Genomic DNA, 19,655 nt, shown 5'->3' with positions numbered 1-19,655 from the left:
CACAGTGATGGCAGTGCTCCCTCCTGCAGTGGAGGGCACGTCGGTGGAATCGTATACTGATGCCACCATGCTGCATCCGCTCCCTTCATGCCAGTGGAGCAGCATACTATCAGTAGAGCTGTCGCCTGCGGAGCGCACGGCACGGTCTGTACATGCTCCGCACAGACACTGCTCACCCTGGTGCCTAGGTAGCCCTGCTTTATTATGGAGAAGAGCATTGGGCTCATCCTTTTCCTTCCTGGAGGGAAGAACAACAATGGATCACGCACTCATTAGAGTGAACTAATAAAGATTAAACTGAAACAATGTGACTAATTAAAATCAGCAGCTATTTGCCTAATTTTGTAAATTACTCTGTACAGAAGATGCTAGATTAAAAGAGAATGGCCTGTACAAACAAGGAAAGAAGATAGAGCATACAACACTAGGGCATGTTAGCACACAAAGTGTTTCAGAATCATGTATGAGTCCCTCATACTGTTGGTACCTCTAGAAATCTGCCCTCATGAATGCACCAAATGCAATAAAGGTTAATGACACAGAAAAGAATAATCAGAAATAAAAGGGTAGTAATCTTATTAATCTAGCATTAAAGTTTTAACAGTTAAATAATACTATCAGAGAACTAGGCTCAAAAAGCTGTGCTCTGGACTTGTTGCATCCCATGTGAACAATACCTCCTAATTTGAGATTAGACGGCTAGCATCGTCAGTGGACTAGATTCAGTTGTATGTAAGTGTCCATGTCACAGCAAAGTAAGGTACTGCCTTGCTTCACTGGGGACGTGCCAACTGTACACATAGTCCCGATACTGAATGGTACTGATCAGGAGGAGGAGATGTCAAGCAAGCTGGGTACGTCTATGACCCAAACTAGCCTAAGGCAGCCCTAAGGCAGCAGGGCCAACTCCACAGTAAAGGTACCTGCTCTCTTTTTTCCAATAACAAGCATTATTTCACCTCCTGCGAAGGTGAAACCTTTCTGCTAGTACAAGGGACTCAGAATATGCATGACCCCTCATTGTTTCATTAAATGACACTGTTACCTATGGCCTGTTAATTTAGTAGAGCTTTCCACACTTTTGGAGACCCTCAGTCCTCAACTTGCGATGGAAGAATCCTGCAAAATATTTTGGGGCTACCTTGACTTTAGCTGACTGGCTCTGTGCCTGCATCAAAAGCTAAATGAGGCAGATTTTCAATTGGCAGTCACATTAAAAAAGATCTATTAAATCTACATTAAGTTCTTATTACCTCAGTCTGGAGCTTTGCTACTACATTTCTAGGATGGAGCTGCTGCTCTGAAGCCTTCTGTTCTGGCTGAGAACCATATGTGCTTTAAGGGGGGGGCATAACAGCATGAGCTAATCATGACATGAAAGCTGTTTGTTGCTTGGGATCTTCAGCTATCTCTGGATGTGTTGAAGGACAGTGTTTTTGGTTTGTTTTTAATGTCATCCTTTCAGAAAAAGCCTTTGGGGAAACATATGCTTTAAACCCCAAGTGCTGGGAGTCAGACATCTCACTGGACTAATCGCATAATATGAAATTTTGAAGGTGTCTTCTTCCAAAGGGCAGCTGTACAACAGCAGGGTGGTTGCCATAATCCAAGCACAGCCCTGCTCCTTCTAGGTCTCCGCACTTCAGTGTTTTACTTCTCCCTTTTGAATTTCACCTTAAGTAGATTGTAATATTAATGTCATTGCCGAGGGAGTCTGTTTTGTTTTGAGTGCACGTATAACGCTCCCTCTTTGTTTCAAACTAGCACTTACTGCTTGTTGCTGCTTTTCAGTTTTTATCATATAGGGCAAGCGGCAACATTTGCTGTTTTGCCCTGGCTGGCCCTTTTTGTTCAGCCTTTAGCAATGTTGTTGGTTGCTCAACTTGAAAGGGCAATTGCTAGTGTTAATGCTTCCTGTAATCCAGTTACATGACTAGTGCACATTGTGATTTAGTATGAAAGCCAGCAACGGGGGTTATTTTTTAAAATAAATCAACGCTGTTGTGGCTCTGCAGAGAGGAGGAAACTGAATTCAATCTAATTTCAGTGATTTGAAGTCCATTTTCTTCAGGATCGAGGTGGAAAGGTAGGGTGAATGGATGCCTAATGTAGAACTATTACAAGGTTACATTTTGTGCTAAGGACTAGACCATCTGACAAGCAAAATGTTGCCAATGCACAGCAGAATGCTATGGAGCCAAGAATTCTGCAGGTATTGTGTCAAAAGGTGAGGTTTTGTGACTCTATCAATAAAGAACACATACTAAGGAGTAATTTTACTGAACCTGGGGAAATTGTAGTGCTTGTTTGCCTAAGTGAGGACAAGGAGGGATTTATTTTCTGGGAGTGAGTTTTATATAACTGAAGGCTTTCCATCACATTACCCAGTTTTAAGTTGCCGTCTTTTTTTTCTCATGTGTGTGTTCAGTGCACATTGTTTGTTAAGGGAAGTGAGGACAATCCAGAGCTCTTAGAAGCATTTGGACTGTTCTATGAATGCCTTAGTGCTTAACCATATGTTCTGTTTATCTATCTCTCTAAATGACATGAGACAAACTCATCTGAAAATCGTTTTGTTAACGTAGGGAATTACATAATTTTTTTGTAATATTTGGGAGTTTTCTGTTTATAGATGTTTATTTTGGATCTCAGAATCTATAAACTCATTGAATATATTAGAGAGTTAGTAGTGAAATGAACATGTTCTTCAAATGTTTATTTGTGTTTATTCCAAGTCTTTCCAATACTGAATGTGAGCACAACCAAGGTCAAGGCAGTACATGGAAAGTAGAAATAGTCTGTGGATAACCACGTATGATTAAAAATGCTGCTGTCTAACACACTTCTTAAAAAACCCAAACATCCATCCATACATATGCATAGATAGGGCTGAACTTGAGAAAAAAGCAGAAGGACTTGTTGTAAAGGTTACAGCTCAAACTAGGTGTAAGTATCACCTCATGGAGGTGTTAAAGCATCATCCTTTGTAACCTGATATAGTTTGGTCTGTCCAAAGTCTCTCTCAGAGACACAAGTGTGTTGTACTAAGATTGAACCAAGCTCCTTAGATGTTTTTTTCACTTGTATCCTGTAAAATGTTTCAGAAACGTAAAGATAACCAACTTGCTCAATATATCAAGATTTTCCCTTTCACACCTCACTACTACTATACACCTCCTTATGTAAACGTGAAAATCTGTCTATTTCTGTTGCTTACATTGTACAGTAGCCTGAAATTCATAGTCATGGAATAGTCTGGGTTGGAAGCGGCCTTTAAAGGTCATCTAGTCCAATCCCCCTGCAATGAGCAGGGGCATCTTCAACTAGATCAGGTTGCTCAGAGCCCCGTCGAACCTGACCTGGAATGTTTCCAGCAATGAGGCATCTACCACCTCTCTGGACAACCTGTTCCAGTGTTTCACGACCCTCACTGGGAAAAATTTCTTCCTTAGATCTAATGTAAATCTTCCCTCTTTTAGTTTAAAACCATTACCCCTTGTCCTATCGCTACAGCCGCTGCTAAAATGTCTGTCCCCATCTTTCTTCTATGCCCCCTCTATGCACAGGAAGGCTGCAGTAAGGTGTCCCCACAGCCTTCTCTTCTCCAGGCTGAACAACCCCAACTCTCTCAGCCTGTCCTCATAGGAGAGGTGTTCCATCCCTCTGATCATTTTTGTGACCCTCTTCTGGACTCGCTCCAATAGGTCCATGTCTTTCCTGTGTTGAGGGCTCCAGAGCTGGACGCAGTACTCTAGGTGGGGTCTCACCAAAGTGGAGGGGCAGAATGACCTCCCTCAACCTGCTGGCCATGCTTCTTGGGATGCAGCCCAGGATACGATTGGCCTTCTGGGCTGCAAGTGCACATTGCCGGCTCATGTCCAGCTTTTCATCCACCAGTACCCCCAAGTCCTTCTTGGCACGGCTGCTCTCAATCCCTTCTTCCTCCAGCCTGTATTGATACCGGGGTTGCCCCGACTCAGGTGCAGGACCCTGTACTTGGCCTTGTTGAACCTCAAGAGGTTCACACAAGCCCATTCCTTGAGCTTGTCCAGGTCCCTCTGGATTGTATCCCATCCCTCAGGCATATCAGCTGCACCACACAGCTTGATGTCATCTTGCTGAGGATACACTCGATCCCACTGTCTATGTCACTGATGAAGATATTAAAGAGTACTGGTCCCAGTATGGATCCCTGAGGGACACTAGTCATCACTGACCTCCATCTGGACATTGAGCCGTTGACCACTACTCTCTGGATATGACCATCCAACCAATTCCTCATCCACTGAAGAGTTCACCCATTAAATCCATATCTCTCCAATTTAGAGAGAAGGATGTTGTGGGGGACCATGTCAAAGGCCTTACAGAAGTCCAGAGAGATAGACGACATCAGTAGTTCTTCCCTTGTCCACTGATGTGGTCATTCCATCATAGAAGGCCATGAGGTTGGACAGGGAAGACTTGCCCTTGGTGAAGCCATCTGGCTGTCTCAAATCATCTCCTTGTCCTCCATGTGCCTTAGCATAGCTTCTAGAAGGATCTGCTCCATGATCTTCCCAGGCACACAGGTGAGACTGACAGGTTGGTAGTTCCCATGGTCCTCCTTGCTACCCTTTTTAAAAATGGGTGCAATGTTTCCCTTTTTCCAGTCACCAGGGACATCACCTGATTCAGCACACCTCTTCAGTTTTGTTTGGTTTACATGGGTGTTACTGAACTGAGTTGATTTAATTAAGAGTTTCTCTCAGCTAATGTCAAAGGACATAAGATTCACAGACAGCCACACAGAGATTCTCTTTGCCTTTTCCATGACATTTTGTGGTAAGGCTGAATGCCTCAGAGCTATAGCTCTGCCATACCACTACATCTATTTTGTCACCAATGTTTGAACCACTTCAAGCACACTGAAGAGCACAAGGAAGAGCTTCAGGTGCTAGTGCTTTGAGGGAGGATTCAGTGGAAGAGTAAAGCATGAGTAGATATCCACATGTGAACTACGTATTCAAGCTTCAGTATAGGCAGTGGAAATCTAGCCTATTGGTAGTCTATTAAGCTATCTAGCACATTTCTAAAAAAATTCTGTATAATTAGAGAGTTAATATAGGTCAGAGACTGTATCCAATAGTCAGACTGGATGTGGTCATCCTGTTCTGGAGATTAGTATGGACATGTGTTATTTCCACATCAGTTTGCTCACTGTCAGGCACATTTAATCTACCAGTAGAACATAGACTTGATGTCTACTTCAGGGTGAACTGAGTATCTTCCTAAGCCCAAATGAATGGTAGTGACAAGATTTCTATTGCACTGACTGCACACTGACTACTTACATATTTATATGTATTCATACATGCACACAGACATGTACATTTAGTGCCATCTTAATCTGGAGTTTATCCCAGCTTAAATAACATATTTTACATTGAAATAATGTGGAAATCCTTTCCAAATCTAGGCACATTTCAAGTCGGTGGGCTGCTTCTGGGTGGCTCTGGGTAGCTGAAAACCTTGAGGCTGTGAAACAACAGCAGAACTGCTTTTTCACTTATGTCAAATTCATCCCACAAGTACTGCTATATACTCTTGTCTAACTTTGCTAATACTACATATTCAGAGAAAATGCATCTCTTGCTTACTGGCATGGCCTTACACACATAAGTTCATTCTTCCATCAGTTCCCCATTTCCTGATGCACCATGTTTAATTACCAGTGTCAAGGCCCAGAACTCACTTACCTTATTTTTTGCTATATTTTATTGAATTATTCCCACCACTTTTTTTCTGCTGGAAATGTCTACTTTTCTGATTTTTTGTACGTTCTGTGAAGCAATGGCTTCCACATGGAACATCCTCTCTAAATTCCTCTAGTAACACACAGGATGGCCTACTCTCTCCTCCCTCATGTATCCACTCAGGACTTATCTTTGATGCAAGACTTGCTTCTTCCTTTTAAAGATCAGACAAACAAAGGGAACCAGGCCACAAAATATCCTTTCTTCTGAACATTGAAATTGCCTCTACTGACTTGTTTTGTTGGAGTGCCATAAAAAGAACTGTATGAGGCAAGCTTCATAAAAGCTTCCAATAATTTTCAGTCCAAAAAAATATTTTCCCTATAGGTACATTTTTGTGGAGACATTTAATATAGTTTTCTTTTCTTTTCATAATAATGGAACAATGTCTGTGGAAGTGTCTTTTTACTTTTCTTTAAAGGGAAAATACATGTTTCTTGTCACTGGTATTTTTGTAATATAGGGTGCTCTCTTTTTCAAGGCTAAGCCATAGAGTCTTACTGAATAAGAGGAGTAGGATACAGAGAGTATCTCTGAGTCACAGCACCAAGCTGTGTGTGATCTTTCTGCGTACCAGAAGGTAAAGGGCCTTCTGAGAGTCCAAGAAGAGAAGATGCTCTGATAATTTTTTTCACTAATAATCTGTTCCAGCTTTCCCCAGCTGTCCACTTCACTGGCTGACTATTTTTCCATGATCTCTTACTACTCTTTTCCCTGATGTTGAATACCTTGCCTTGATATAAGATAAAGTCCCCTCCTTATTTCACTTCTCTTTGTTAGGAACTCTTCTGTCTTTCAAATACAGTGTCAGCCCCTGGTGGCACAGCATCCGCCCAGTTAACTGGCCCAGCAAAGCCATGGTGAACAGTCTGTAAATTTATACTTAAACATTTCTGTCTCAGTCTGATAAAAATGCATAGAAGTCTGTGAGAAACTACAATAGCTGAGAGTGATCCATTAAACCAGAAATTTAGGACTGCTTTTGGGAGACCACAGACCAAAAGTGACCCTTCATTTGGGAGGCAGAGAAGGTGAGAGGAATGGATAAGGCTAGGGATGTTCTTACGAATAGAACAGGCAAGGTTTATAAGCGAGTAGTTTGTTGTTGCTCATGCACCATTTGCCTTCCACAACGTGTTGCGTGATACATTATTCTACAGTTTGTTTGGAAGTTATTCAAAATGCCAATTTTATCTTCCTATTTCACCCTGTACAGTAATGTCCTAATTTTCACTGGGATAGCTGTATATGCATGTGTATCTATCTATAGCTAGATGTAGTTATACTATATTGCATTGATGGAAGTGATTAAGGAGCTGCTTTTTGAATACTGCATGAACCTGGGGTCTCAGCCTCAACCAACTCCAAAGGCCATTTAGCTTCTGGCGTGCAGAAAGACCACACGCAGCTTGCGGCAGTGACTCAGAGGGCTCTTTGTATCCCACTCTTCTCGTTCAGTAAAAGTACCCTAAGCTCACTCGCTCTGTAGGCCTTGTGAAGAGGTGGTCAAAATACTTTTGAAAGTATATTAAGCTACAAAACGGGGTGAGAATAAGGCAAAAAGATATGTTATGAGTGAAGAGAACAAGTAGTCCATAAAGAGGCAAGTCAACCAGTGCTGGGGCAAACAGCCAAGCTAACCGTCTATGAAACATAACAAAAAGTCAGATGTCACTTTTTGTCACTTAACATCTGTTATTGCCAGCCTGAGAGGGATTGGCACTGGGCCAGGCAGAGGAGGCATAAATAGAAAATCATGTCTCTGCAATGACTTCTCAAAGGAGCCTTCTGAGGAGTAAGATCTTGAAATCCGGCAGGGTATCAACTGTGTCCCTCTCCATTTCCAGGTCATGTGTTTGTCTGATGCTTGGAACAACAGAGGACAAGTGTCATGCTGATAAACAGTGAAGTTTTAAGACCTTGTTATAATTACAGTACTGAATTGCTAACAAGCTCTAAATGTTAGTCACAGGTTGCAACAGTGTGCAGTATCAGTCAGTATCCTTAGTGTGATTGTTATAATCACTGTCGTGTCCCTTTACACTTTACATCATGACCCCGAACACCAGGTCTTCACAATATTTGGCTTCCGGATTCAAGTCCACCTTCTAATGCCCACCATTATCTTAGTCTTTTCTTAAGTAATTATACTAGGCATAACATATCTGGAGCAAGCCTTGCAAATAGACCTAGTAGCCTGCAGCTCTGTCATTCTGGATTTTGTTTGCACAAAGAAATCTAGAGAATCTGCATTAGTTGACCTCATTTGCTTTCTGCTTCCTTCTGTGCACTTCAGCAGGGATAATTGCATGCTGAACCATTATCAAGGTATTGTGTTTGCTGTCAGTCTTCATGGAAAACAGGAAAGATTGCATTATGTTGTAACATGCACTAAAACCTCCTTAAGGGACTTATTTGTCATCTGACTTGCAAAATGTTAAAAGAATGTTAGTGGGATATTCAGCAACCCAGTACTTCAATTGATTAGCTTCCTGCTGGCAACTTTGGGGTGATTTTCTGTCACATTCAGTGGGATGCTAAACTTGAACAAAAGTTAGTCATATCTTTCACGAATTTCCCAGATCAAATTTGGTCACAAATTTTGCTTTTTTCTGCTTTTTTTAGTGAAGGGAAGATGTTTCTTGAAGTAATTTGGTTTTCTTCATAAGCTGCACAGTTTAAATGAAAACTGGATTTCAGAAGCAGCCATGTTATAAGTTTGGACCTGTTGGAGAGGGTCCAGAGGAGGATCACAAAAATGATCAGAGGGATGGAACACCTCTCCTATGAGGACAAGCTGAGAGAGTTGGGGTTGTTCAGCCTGGAGAAGAGAAGGCTCCGGGGAGACCTTACCGCAGCCTTCCTGTACATAGAAGGGGCATAGAAGAATCACAGCATCACAGAATCACAGAATCACTAGGTTGGAAAGGACCTTTAAGATCATCAAGTCCAACCATTAATCCAGAACCACCATGTCCCCTAAACCATGTCCTGAAGCGCCACATCCACACGTTTTTTGAACACTTCCAGGGATGGCGACTCCACCACCTCCCTGGGCAGCCTGTTCCAATGCCTGACCACCCTCTCAGTGAAGAAATTTTTCCTAATATCCAATCTAAACCTCCCCTGGCGCAACTTGAGGCCATTTCCTCTTGTCCTATCACTGGTTACTTGGGAGAAGAGACCAACACCCTCGTCGCCACAACCCCCTTTCAGGTAGTTGTAGAGAGCGATAAGGTCTCCCCTCAGCCTCCTCTTCTCCAGACTAAACAACCCCAGTTCCCTCAGCCGCTCCTCATAAGACTTGTGCTCCAGACCCCTCACCAGCTTCGTTGCCCTTCTCTGGACACGCTCCAGCACCTCAACATCCTTCTTGTAGTGAGGGGCCCAAAACTGAACACAGTATTCAAGGTGCGGCCTCACCAGTGCCGAGTACAGGGGCACAATCACCTCCCTACTCCTGCTGGCCACACTATTCCTGATACAGGCCAGGACGCTGTTGGCCTTCTTGGCCACCTGGGCACACTGCCGGCTCATATTCAGCCGGCTGTCAACCAGCACCCCCAGGTCCCTTTCCGCCGGGCTGCTCTCCAGCCACTCCTCCCCAAGCCTGTAGCATTGCATGGGGTTGTTGTGGCCAAAGTGCAGGACCCAGCACTTGGCCTTATTAAACCTCATACAGTTGGCCTCTGCCCATCAATCCAGCCTGTCCAGATCCCTCTGCAGAGCCCTCCTACCCTCCAGCAGATCAACACTCCCACTCAGCTTGGTGTCATCTTCAAACTTACTGAGGGAGCACTCAATTCCCTCATCCAGATCATCTATAAAGATATTGAACAAGACTGGTCCCAGAACCGAGCCCTGGGGAACACCACTCGTGACCGGCCGCCAGCCGGATTTAACGCCATTCACCACAACTCTCTGGGCTCGGCCATCCAGCCAGTTCCTCACCCAGTGAAGAGTAAACCCGTCTAAGCCACGAGCCGCCAGTTTCTCCAGGAGAATGCTGTGGGAGACGCTGTCAAAGGCTTTACTAAAGTCCAGGTAGACAACATCCACAGTCTTTCCCTCATCCAGTAGGCGGGTCACCTGGTCATAGAAGGAGATCAGGTTGGTCAAGCAGGACCTGCCTTTCATGAACCCATGCTGGCTGGGCCTGATCCTTTGGCTGTTCTGCAGATGCCCTGTGAGCACTCTCAAAACCAACCGCTCCATAATCTTCCCTGGAACAGAGGTCAGGCTGACAGGCCTGTAGTTCCCAGGATCCTCCTTCCGGCCTTTCTTGTAGACGGGCGTCACATTGGCAAGCCTCCAGTCTTCTGGGACCTCCCCTGTTAACCAGGACTGCTGATAAACAATGGAGAGTGGCTTGGCAAGCTCCTCCGCCAGCTCTCTCAGTACTCTCGGGTGGATCCCATCAGGCCCCATAGACTTGTGGGTGTCCAGGTGGCTTAGCATGTCCTTGACTGCTTCCTCCTGGATTATGAGGAGTACATTGTGCTCTCCATCCCCGTCTTCCAGCTCAGGGGGCTGAATATCCTGTGGATACCTGGAGTGGCTATTAAAGACTGAGGCGAAGAAGGCATTAAGTACCTCAGCCTTGTCCTCGTCCTTGGAGACAATGTTCCCTGCCATATCCAGTAGGGGATGGAGATTCTCCTTGCCTCTCTTTTTGTTGTTAATATATTTGTAAAAACATTTTTTATTATCCTTTACGACTGTGGCCAGACTGAGCTCTAGCTGGGCTTTTGCCTTTCTAATTTTGTCCCTGCTTGACCTAACGAGATCCTTGTACTCTTCATGAGTTGCCTTCCCCTTCTTCCAGAGGTGATAAACTCTCCTCTTTTCCCTGAGTCCCAGCAAAATCTCCCTGTTCAGCCAGGCCGGTCGCCTTCCCCGCCAGCTCTTCTTACGGCACATGGGGACCGCCTGCTCCTGCGCCTTTAAGATTTCCTTCTTGAAGACTGTCCAGCCTTCCTGGACCCCTTTGTCCTTCAGGACTGTCTCCCAAGGGACTCTCTCAACCAGTGACCTGAACAGGCCAAAGTCTGCCCTCCGGAAGTCCATGATAGCAGTTTTGCTGACCTCTCTCCTTACTTCACTCACAACTGAGAATTCTATCATGTCATGGTCGCTAAGCCCAAGACGGCCTCCGACCACCACATCTCTCACCAGTCCTTCTCTGTTTGTAAACAGCAGGTCCAGTAAGGCACCTCCCCTGGTGGGCTCACTCACGAGCTGTGTCAGGTAGTTATCCTCCACACACTCCAGGAACCTCCTAGACTGTTTCCTCTCTGCCGTGTTATACTTCCAGCAGATGTCCGGTAGGTTGAAGTCCCCCACAAGAACAAGGGCCAGCGAATGCGAGACCTCCGCCAGTCGCTTATAGAATGTCTCATCCGTCTCTTCATCCTGGTTGGGTGGCCTGTAACAGACTCCCAGCAGGATATCCGCCTCATTGGCCTTCCCCCTCATCCTTACCCACAAGCACTCTACTTGGTCTTCACAATCTTCGATTTCTATGCAATCAAAACACTCCCTAACATACAGAACCACCCCACCGCCTCTCCTTCCCATTCTATCCCTTCGGAAGAGCTTATAGCCATCCATTGCAGCACTCCAGTCATGAGAAGCATCCCACAATGTTTCTGTGATGGCAACTACGTCATAGCTGTCGCGCTGCACAATGGCTTCCAGCTCCTCCTGTTTGGTGCCCATGCTGCGTGCATTGGTGTAGATGCACCTGAGCCGGGCTATAGATTTCAACTCTGGCACGTTGAACCTACCCCTAGGTTCAACTCTAGTGAGCCCCGTTTTATCCCCTCCCCCCTCCAATTCTAGTTTAAAGCCCTCTCAATGAGGCCTGCCAGCTCATGAGCAAGAATCCTTTTGCCCCTCGGCGTCAGTTGCACTCCATCATTTGCGAGGAGACCTGGTGCCGTGTAAACCGCCCCGTGGTCAAAGAACCCAAAATTCTGACGACGGCACCAGCGCCTGAGCCATGTGTTGATCAGGTGTGCTTTCCTGTTCCTGTCAGCGTTCTTCCCCGTCACTGAAGGGATTGACGAAAACACTACCTGTGCTCCCGCTCCATTGACCAGTCGCCCCAGCGCTCTCAAGTCCTTTTTGACTGCCTTCGGGCTTCTTAGCGCAACCTCATCGTTGCCAACCTGCATGACCAACAGTGGGTAGTAAGAAAGATGGGGACAGACGTTTTAGCAGTGGCTGTAGCGATAGGACAAGGGGTAATGGTTTTAAACTAAAAGAGGGAAGATTTAGGCCAGATATAAGGAAGAAATTTTTGACAATGAGTGTGGTGAAACACTGGAACAGGTTGTCCAGAGCAGTGGTAGATGCCTCATTGCTGGAAACATTCCAGGTCAGGTTGGACAGGGCTCTGAGCAACCTGATCTAGTTGAAGATGTCCCTGCTCATTCCAGGGGTGTTGGACTAGATGGCCTTTAAGGGTCCCTTCCATCCCAATTCTATGATTTTTAAACTCAAGGCTGAAGTTTCATTGATAGTTAGCATTGTGCAGTTCATCTCTAAGAAGGTGTCAGCTGTTCGATTCTTCTGTCAGCTGTATGTTCCTATAACTGAGCAGTCCCAGCTATAAAGTAGATACTTGGGTGTAGCAGAAAGAAATCTGCCTATGTTTTTCCATTCCTCATATTGCTGGGTTTTCTCCTCCAGGAAAATATTAACAGATAATTATTTTTTCTTTTGGCAAAACAAGAGATTTTCTCTAAAATTGGGTTGAATTCAGCCACAGTTACAGCCAAATCAAAGATCTTCACTTTTGCTTGCACATTTTCAAGATATCTCAGAGGTGCAGGGAACTCAAATACGAGAGAAAGGTTGTATACCCAAACGTAGGAGACCTGGCTCAAAGCCTTGCTCTAAAACAGGTAGAGGAGAAAAATGAACCTGAGTCTTTCTCATTTCACAGTCTAGTCACTGAGCTAAGAGCTACAGAGTACCACTTATCTCATACTCACAGATTAAATGATTTGTTTGACCTAAAATGCATTGTTTCAGCCAACTGAAAATTCAGAGTAGTGTTGATCGTGGGCTGATCCAGTACAAATTTCTTGTATATGTTTTGATTTGGTCTCCAAAATAGGGAAAAAACCCACAAGCAAACAAACAAACAACCCCCCCAACCGCCCCCCACTGTCTCCTTATTACTTACATGGCCCCATATATTCCTCTGATTGAAATAGGCTTCTGTGCCGCTTCTGTGCCATTTCTGTGCCATGCTCTACTGAATTCCAGGAGAAAAGACCCGGAGATTTAGACAACAGTGTTTTTTCCATTCCTGTTCTTTCTCTGGCTTCTTTATGACAATGCCCAAACTGCACTTTGGGTGTTTCAGCATTCGGCTTTGGAGGTAGCCTTGCACTCCTTACCCGCTGAACTACATGGACTCCATTGCCCTGACCAGTACAGACAGGCTTGTATTTCAGCAGGAGTTCAGGAGATTGCTATATCGTTAGCAATGTTCTGTTTTCCTTTGACAAGTGAGCTGAAACCTATTACTGCCTAAATTTGACTAAGGAAAGGCACAGAGAGTTCCACGTGCCATCACTGGAATCATGCAGTCCTGACATCCAAAATCATAAATGAAAAAAATGGCCGTACTGGGGTCATGAGACCCACCAATAAACAAACCAGTGACTACTTCCCACAACAAATCTATGCATTTTGTTGATAATGTTCAGGAATAAAGACTGAAGAAGCACATTTTCTTTTTCTTTTTTTTTTTAATTCTGTTAGCACCCTCACTCAGAGAGCTATCTTTGTGAAAACCCAAGCCCCCTACAGTAACATTTAAAAGGCAGATAAAGGGCACTGAGATAAAAAGACAGCAAGACAGCATGCGTTTCCTTATCAGTCAATGTTTTGTTGGATCTGGCAATTCAGCCTCTGGAATAATCCATTTGGTTCTTCATTTCTGACGTTGTTAGGAAAAGTGACAGCTTCTATAAAGTTCCTCAATAGATGGTTCATACTGTATTCTTGTATGTAACCCCTTAAACACTAAACCTTTTAAAAGTTGCTTTTGAAAAAGAAAAATCATATTTCTTGTATCATTGCTACATTAATATGTGATTTTTTTAAAACATAGTGACATTTTGAATCAGAGAAACATTATTAGGGAGCAGAAGATGATATTTTGAACATACTTTTAAAAATGCTTCATAGATCAAGTATTACTGCACTTCAACATCTCTTTTGTGAAAAATAAATATTGAATTCTGAAATGAAATGCACAAACTAGGAGAATATTGGAGTTCGAAAGTGATCGCATAGCTGTAATGGAATGAAGTTTTTTCCATCACCTCAGTATCAAAATGGTCCATGGAAAGGGGAATAACCCAGGCAGGTATGCGGATAGGATTGTTCTGTCTTTGTTGCTGTTGCTAAAAGCATTTAAGTAATGTTTTGCTGTCCTTCCTTTGAAGGTCAGTCATGACTGCAATTTGTAATGGAGATAATTCTTATTTGGCTCTGCACCACAGCAAACTGGTGGAAAATACTTTCATTGAGTCGAGTATATGGTAGAAGCATCATGAAAAGTGTCGTGGATATACATCAAAACTGCTAATATAATAGCATTGAACAGTGTAGAAAAGTGGTTGACAGCATATGTTACATCTATGTTTATTGAAACATGAATTGAAACAGATTTACATTTCAGCCTTTATTAGCTGTTGGAGAATAATAGTGGAATGTCTGCTTTGTACAGATTTGGCTGAGGATATGCATTCTCCTTGGGAATGGTCATTGTGCAATAAATTGTAGCATACAAATCAATGACAATATAAATCAAGCGTTTAACATTTACAATATGTTAAAGTAAATTTTGCTTGATTTACACAATGTCATTGATTGAATCTGATTTCATTTTTTTCCCCATTTTCCTGTTGGTGTTTTTAGAATGAGAGGTTATCTTTTTGCTGGTACTAATTCTACTAGTAATCTCGTTTTCTTTTTGAAAACACACTGAAAGAAATAAGGATCACTTCTGGTGTTCTGGCAACACTTCTGTCTTTCTGCACTGTTTAGCCAAATTGTTGCTGATATGCTTTCTTCATGCAACACATAAAGTATTGTCTAATTAAGAACACAGCTCTGGAGGCTAACCTTTACAAATAGTTATGTTATTTCAATTTCATGTAATAAAAATGATTTCATCTTATAATAGCTTAATTTCAGGTACTGTACCATGTAGTTCTGTAGCAGTGCAGTCTTCTGAGCCAACAGGTCATTAAAACACAAATGTTTTGTGTTAGTGGAAGAATGACCTTAAATACTGAACTCTCAGAGTCTTTGCGTTCTTTAGGAAAATAATGCTAAAACACTATAGAAATTATATTCCTTGTATTAAAGTGATAATGAAAATAAGCACAAAGCAGACATTGCCCCCAAAACCTCTCTCACAGGCTTTCTCTGGAAGGGTGCTGCAGGATGCTGGGGCTCTGCCTAGTTAGCCACAGTAAAAGTGTATACAGGCAATAGAAATGAACCTGAAAATTAAAAATACTTACTCTTTTTCTTTCACTCTTTTCTATTTAAACTATAGATACACTAGTTAGACCTCTCCCCTTTGTCCTGTTGGAGAAACTTAGTTTTAAGTGTTTCTAGATTGACCTTGGTAGAAATACTCTGTTAAAGAATGGCTGGGGTGGAAGGAAGGAAGGTTGGCTCTTTTGAGTCTTAATTGAAAGCCAGGGTAGCTGGCTATTAGAAAAATTGTATTTGTTAGTCAGATAACAGACAACGTTCATGAAAGCACTAATTAATTTTATAAGGCTGAGGGCCTGATACATTAAAAATACTTGCAGAGCAGTGCTACTTTAGTAATTTTTTTTTCTATTTTAATTGCTGTCTTCCTCTGGTCAATTCAATTAGCTGTAGGAGCACCTCTGTGATGCTGTATTGTGCTATATACATACATCTGTGGTCAGAACAAGAGGGTATTGACTGGAGTTGGGGTAATAAGGAAACATCAACTGCAAATTTCAAATACCACCTAGATCATGAAATAGAAAGAAAGCTATTGAATGTTGATCAGGAAAATTGTAAAAAAACCCAAACACAACAACAGCTGACCCCTCTAGAAGTTGGTAACAGGACAATAATCAAATAGAGTCATAATTTGAAATCCATACACTAAATCAAAAATTTTATTGTAGCTTTAATTTTTAAATGTGGTTCCTAAGAATCTGCCTGAAAATGGATATAACCTTTAATGAAATAACTGTAATGTGAGGCTTTCAGTAATGAAAGAATTAGAAAACTGTATGGATGCATTAAGTAGAATAATAAATGTACCATGCACAAAAGTAGGACATCCATAAATCATTTATGATGTCCCTTCTCATAAGTTCTTGGCTCTTTGAGTCTTAATTGAAAGCCAGGGTAGCTGGCTATTAGAAAAACTAAATTTGTTAGTCAGATAACAGACAACTTTCATGAAAGCATTAATTAATATTATAAGGCTGAGAGCCTGATACATTAAAAATACTTGCAGAGCAGTGCTACTTCAGTCATGTTTTTTTCTATTTTAATTACTGTCTTCCTCTGGTCAATGAAAATTATTCGTGTTCTACTTTAACTTGCTCAGCAAGTATGACGGGATACTATTGTGTTTTTATAATCAAATATTGTCTTGCCCAAACAATTCCAAATGCTTCCAGCTGCTGTGTGGTACAGTAACAAAAGTAAGATGGCTATTCTTAGAGTAACGGCAAGTGAGCTTGTTTCCTCTTGCAAATGCACAGATTTAGAGGACCTGTGTTAGGCAGTTCATTCTATGCACAGTCCTTGCCAGTAGAGACAAGGGAATGCTGCAGAAAATACCTTTTTCATTTTCACTTTTCTTGTATTTAAGCATACTAATTTAATCTTTTTTTTAATCACCTTTAGTAGTTTCCTCCCTGGAATCGAATCTAATTAAGCAGATGGCCAAAATAAACATTTTGCAGCACTCTCTTATAAAATGAGGGTATAAAATACATGCTGAAATTAATGTGAGGCTTCAGCTACAAGTTTGCCAAAGAGGTATATGTCTATGTCAAAATGATCAGAGTTATGTCAATAAATAATCTTTAAAAAATTTTAACAAATAGCTATATTTACAATATCAGTTCTAAAAATATGAAAGATTCAGTCTGACAACAATATTATTCAGTATGAATAGTATACCTTTATGTTAAGAAAAAGTAGAGACAGGCAGCTTATTTTCAGGGATCGTATTAATTCTGTCTAAGTGTTAGAGTGGGATGTTTTTATAATTAATTCTCCATTATTCAAAGTGAGGGACTAAGGGATGTTGTGGATAATGAAAAAAACCTGCTAATGTAACAATATAATGACATAACATAGTAAGATCATGATGTAGATGTACCAGGCACAGAGGTAGCTCACATCTGTCAGGGCTTGCTAGCCAAGGCCTAGCATCAATGCACAGAGCTGGCCATCTCTAATCAAAAAGTCCCTTGGAGTCCCAGTGCTGGGCAATGTGTTGCAGAACACGAGAAGCATCCATGTCAGCACTGAGTTACAGAATCCTCCTGACTCTGAGTTGCCACTGCTAAAGGGCAGCTTTGGTGTCTCCACATTCATGTGCCATTAAACTGAAATCCAAGGGCAACTGAGCACTGACTGTATTTCTAGGCCAGACTCAGATGGTCCCAACTGTCCTACCCACAGTAAAACCCTTTCTCTCGTTCTCATGTAATTGATCTTTCTTCTCTGGTAATGCTACCAGTTTGTTTGGCTGGCCATCCAGGTGTGTCCAGTCATTGGCAGTGCTTTCTCTTGGTCCACATCAAATTCATTTTGCTTTCTACCATTATCTTTCAGTGGACTGTAAAACTGGCTTGGCTTGCAGCTGTAGACTTTCCTAGGGGCTAGCCAAACGTTGCTTGCGTGCCCTGTTTGACTCATGGGCTACCAGTCCTCATCTGTTATGAGCGCAGCCCTATAAATTCTTTTCATTAAAGGTGAGAGACTTTAAATGAAGAATTCAGTGCTTTTGGCATGCTGCGTATTCATCTCTTTTGATCAGTCACTGAAGAAATTAAATACTCCAGAAATACATATCTGCTGCTTGAAAGGACTGTTCAATCACTGTGGCCTCATGAATGTCTTGTGTGTTGCCAGTCCCAGTGATCCCAGCTTTTGCCAAACACAGTTGTGTAAGTTTGGCAAAGGCTGCTAGCTTTTCTTTGTTGTCTTAATGTTGTTATAACCCTCTCCATCCATTGCTCTGCTGCTATTGATCTTTGCTTTCTTGGCCAGGTTACCACTATCGTAGTTTCTTTGGTTGTAATAGAAAGGCATTGACTATAATCTTTGGCTCCAACACATAGTAATTTATTTTCTTGGCTCATCTACTTTAAGATATAAGCTACATCTTTGCATTCTTAAATCCTATTCTGCCTGGAGGCTGACTGACTCTGCTTCTATCTTTGGCTTTCTTTTTCTTTCCCTTGTCTATAATTGTGGACTTCTTTCAAAATTACTTTGAGACTGTTGCAATACAGAAATACCTTCACTTTGATATCACATCAGCTGCCAACTAGCTCTCTAACAGCTTATTAGTTATGGAATGGATCACCCATTCCTTGTAGCAATTGAGCTGTACAGGAGGCTGATCAAGAAACACTGAAATGAAGTTTTCTGAGTCAAAAACTCAAGGCAGAGGTATCCCCAAAACAAAATTCCTTTCTAAAGAATTTTGAAGTTTGAGGTAAATTTTTAAGGTAAAAATATTTACCTAGGATAAAATGGAACTATTTAGACACTTTCATTGGGAGGTAAAGAGGAAATGAGAGTCAAGCATCACAAAATGGCCAGAATCCTAGAACTCAAGGCATAGACCTGCAATGGACACTCAGGTTCAAGTGCCTCTTTTGCCACATCCTGGTAGTAGCCAAGACTCACAAGGAAGAAATTAGTTATATCATCCAAGTCAGGTTATTTGGTGTCCTTGTTTACATTTAGGATAGATCTGAGACTAGCTCATACAGGGGGTATTTTCAGTGCACTTGACATTGGTCTTGCCTTTGATGTACGGGAGATCCAGAAGGCCAAGACTCTTCTAGACACTGAAATACTTTGCTGTCCTTTCCAGATCAATTTTTATTTAATTATTTGGACTGAGTGCAATCTGTGGTGTTAGTGGAAGAAGATTTGTCTGAAAGTCTAGTCATTCAATTAATCATGTGGCATAGGGAGGACAAAGCAATAATTCTTTATTCTGAAGCATATATAGATCAGGGACTTTAGCTGAGGTCTCCCATAGCGAATATAAAGCTCTAACCACAGATCTGTTGCTTATTCTGAAGTAAACTGATCTTCTTCAGGTGTTCATCAGGTTGGGCCTTAGTGAGATTATCAGCAATGTCTTATTTCTCCGCAGTAGAAGACTTACAATTTTGAGAAGAAATTCTGGGGACAGGAGCTGGAGAAAGAAGCTATTCTTAGCTGTTCTTTTGCTAACAGCCTGTACAAAATCAGGAGGCACTGTATGGGCATGAATCTCAACACAGATTATCCTGATGAGGTTATACTGAGGTTCTCATACAACCTAGATATCAGGGATTTTCTGCACCCTTGCTTGAGAAAAAAGTTAAAGGAAACATTGTAAAGTAAAAATGCAGACAAGTATTTCTGTACAGGGAGATAAGGCCACATGCAGTCCATGTGCTTTATCTAGTAAAGGGGGAAGGCAGAAGTTGGTTTTCAGAGGCAATACCAGACAGGTTACATAAACAGAAAGGAATGAATAAAACTTAAGTGTGGTGAATCTAACACAGTCCATTATTCTTTGTTTGGAAAGACCACTTATTA

The 19,655-nt window shown here is 42.2% G+C and overlaps 1 protein-coding gene across 1 annotated transcript in view; it reads left to right on the top strand.

Moving 5' to 3' along the window:
- Positions 1 to 19,655, top strand: part of PTPRR (protein tyrosine phosphatase receptor type R) — a gene marked incomplete at both ends in the record, with an annotated part of 165,324 nt that overhangs the window by 14,756 nt on the left and 130,913 nt on the right.

Source organism: Phaethon aethereus (genome assembly GCF_964289735.1).
Source record: "Phaethon aethereus genome assembly, chromosome: 1".
NCBI classification, from domain to species: domain Eukaryota; kingdom Metazoa; phylum Chordata; class Aves; order Phaethontiformes; family Phaethontidae; genus Phaethon; species Phaethon aethereus.
Note: the sequence above shows the minus strand (reverse complement) of the source record. Positions and strands in the feature narration are given on the sequence as shown.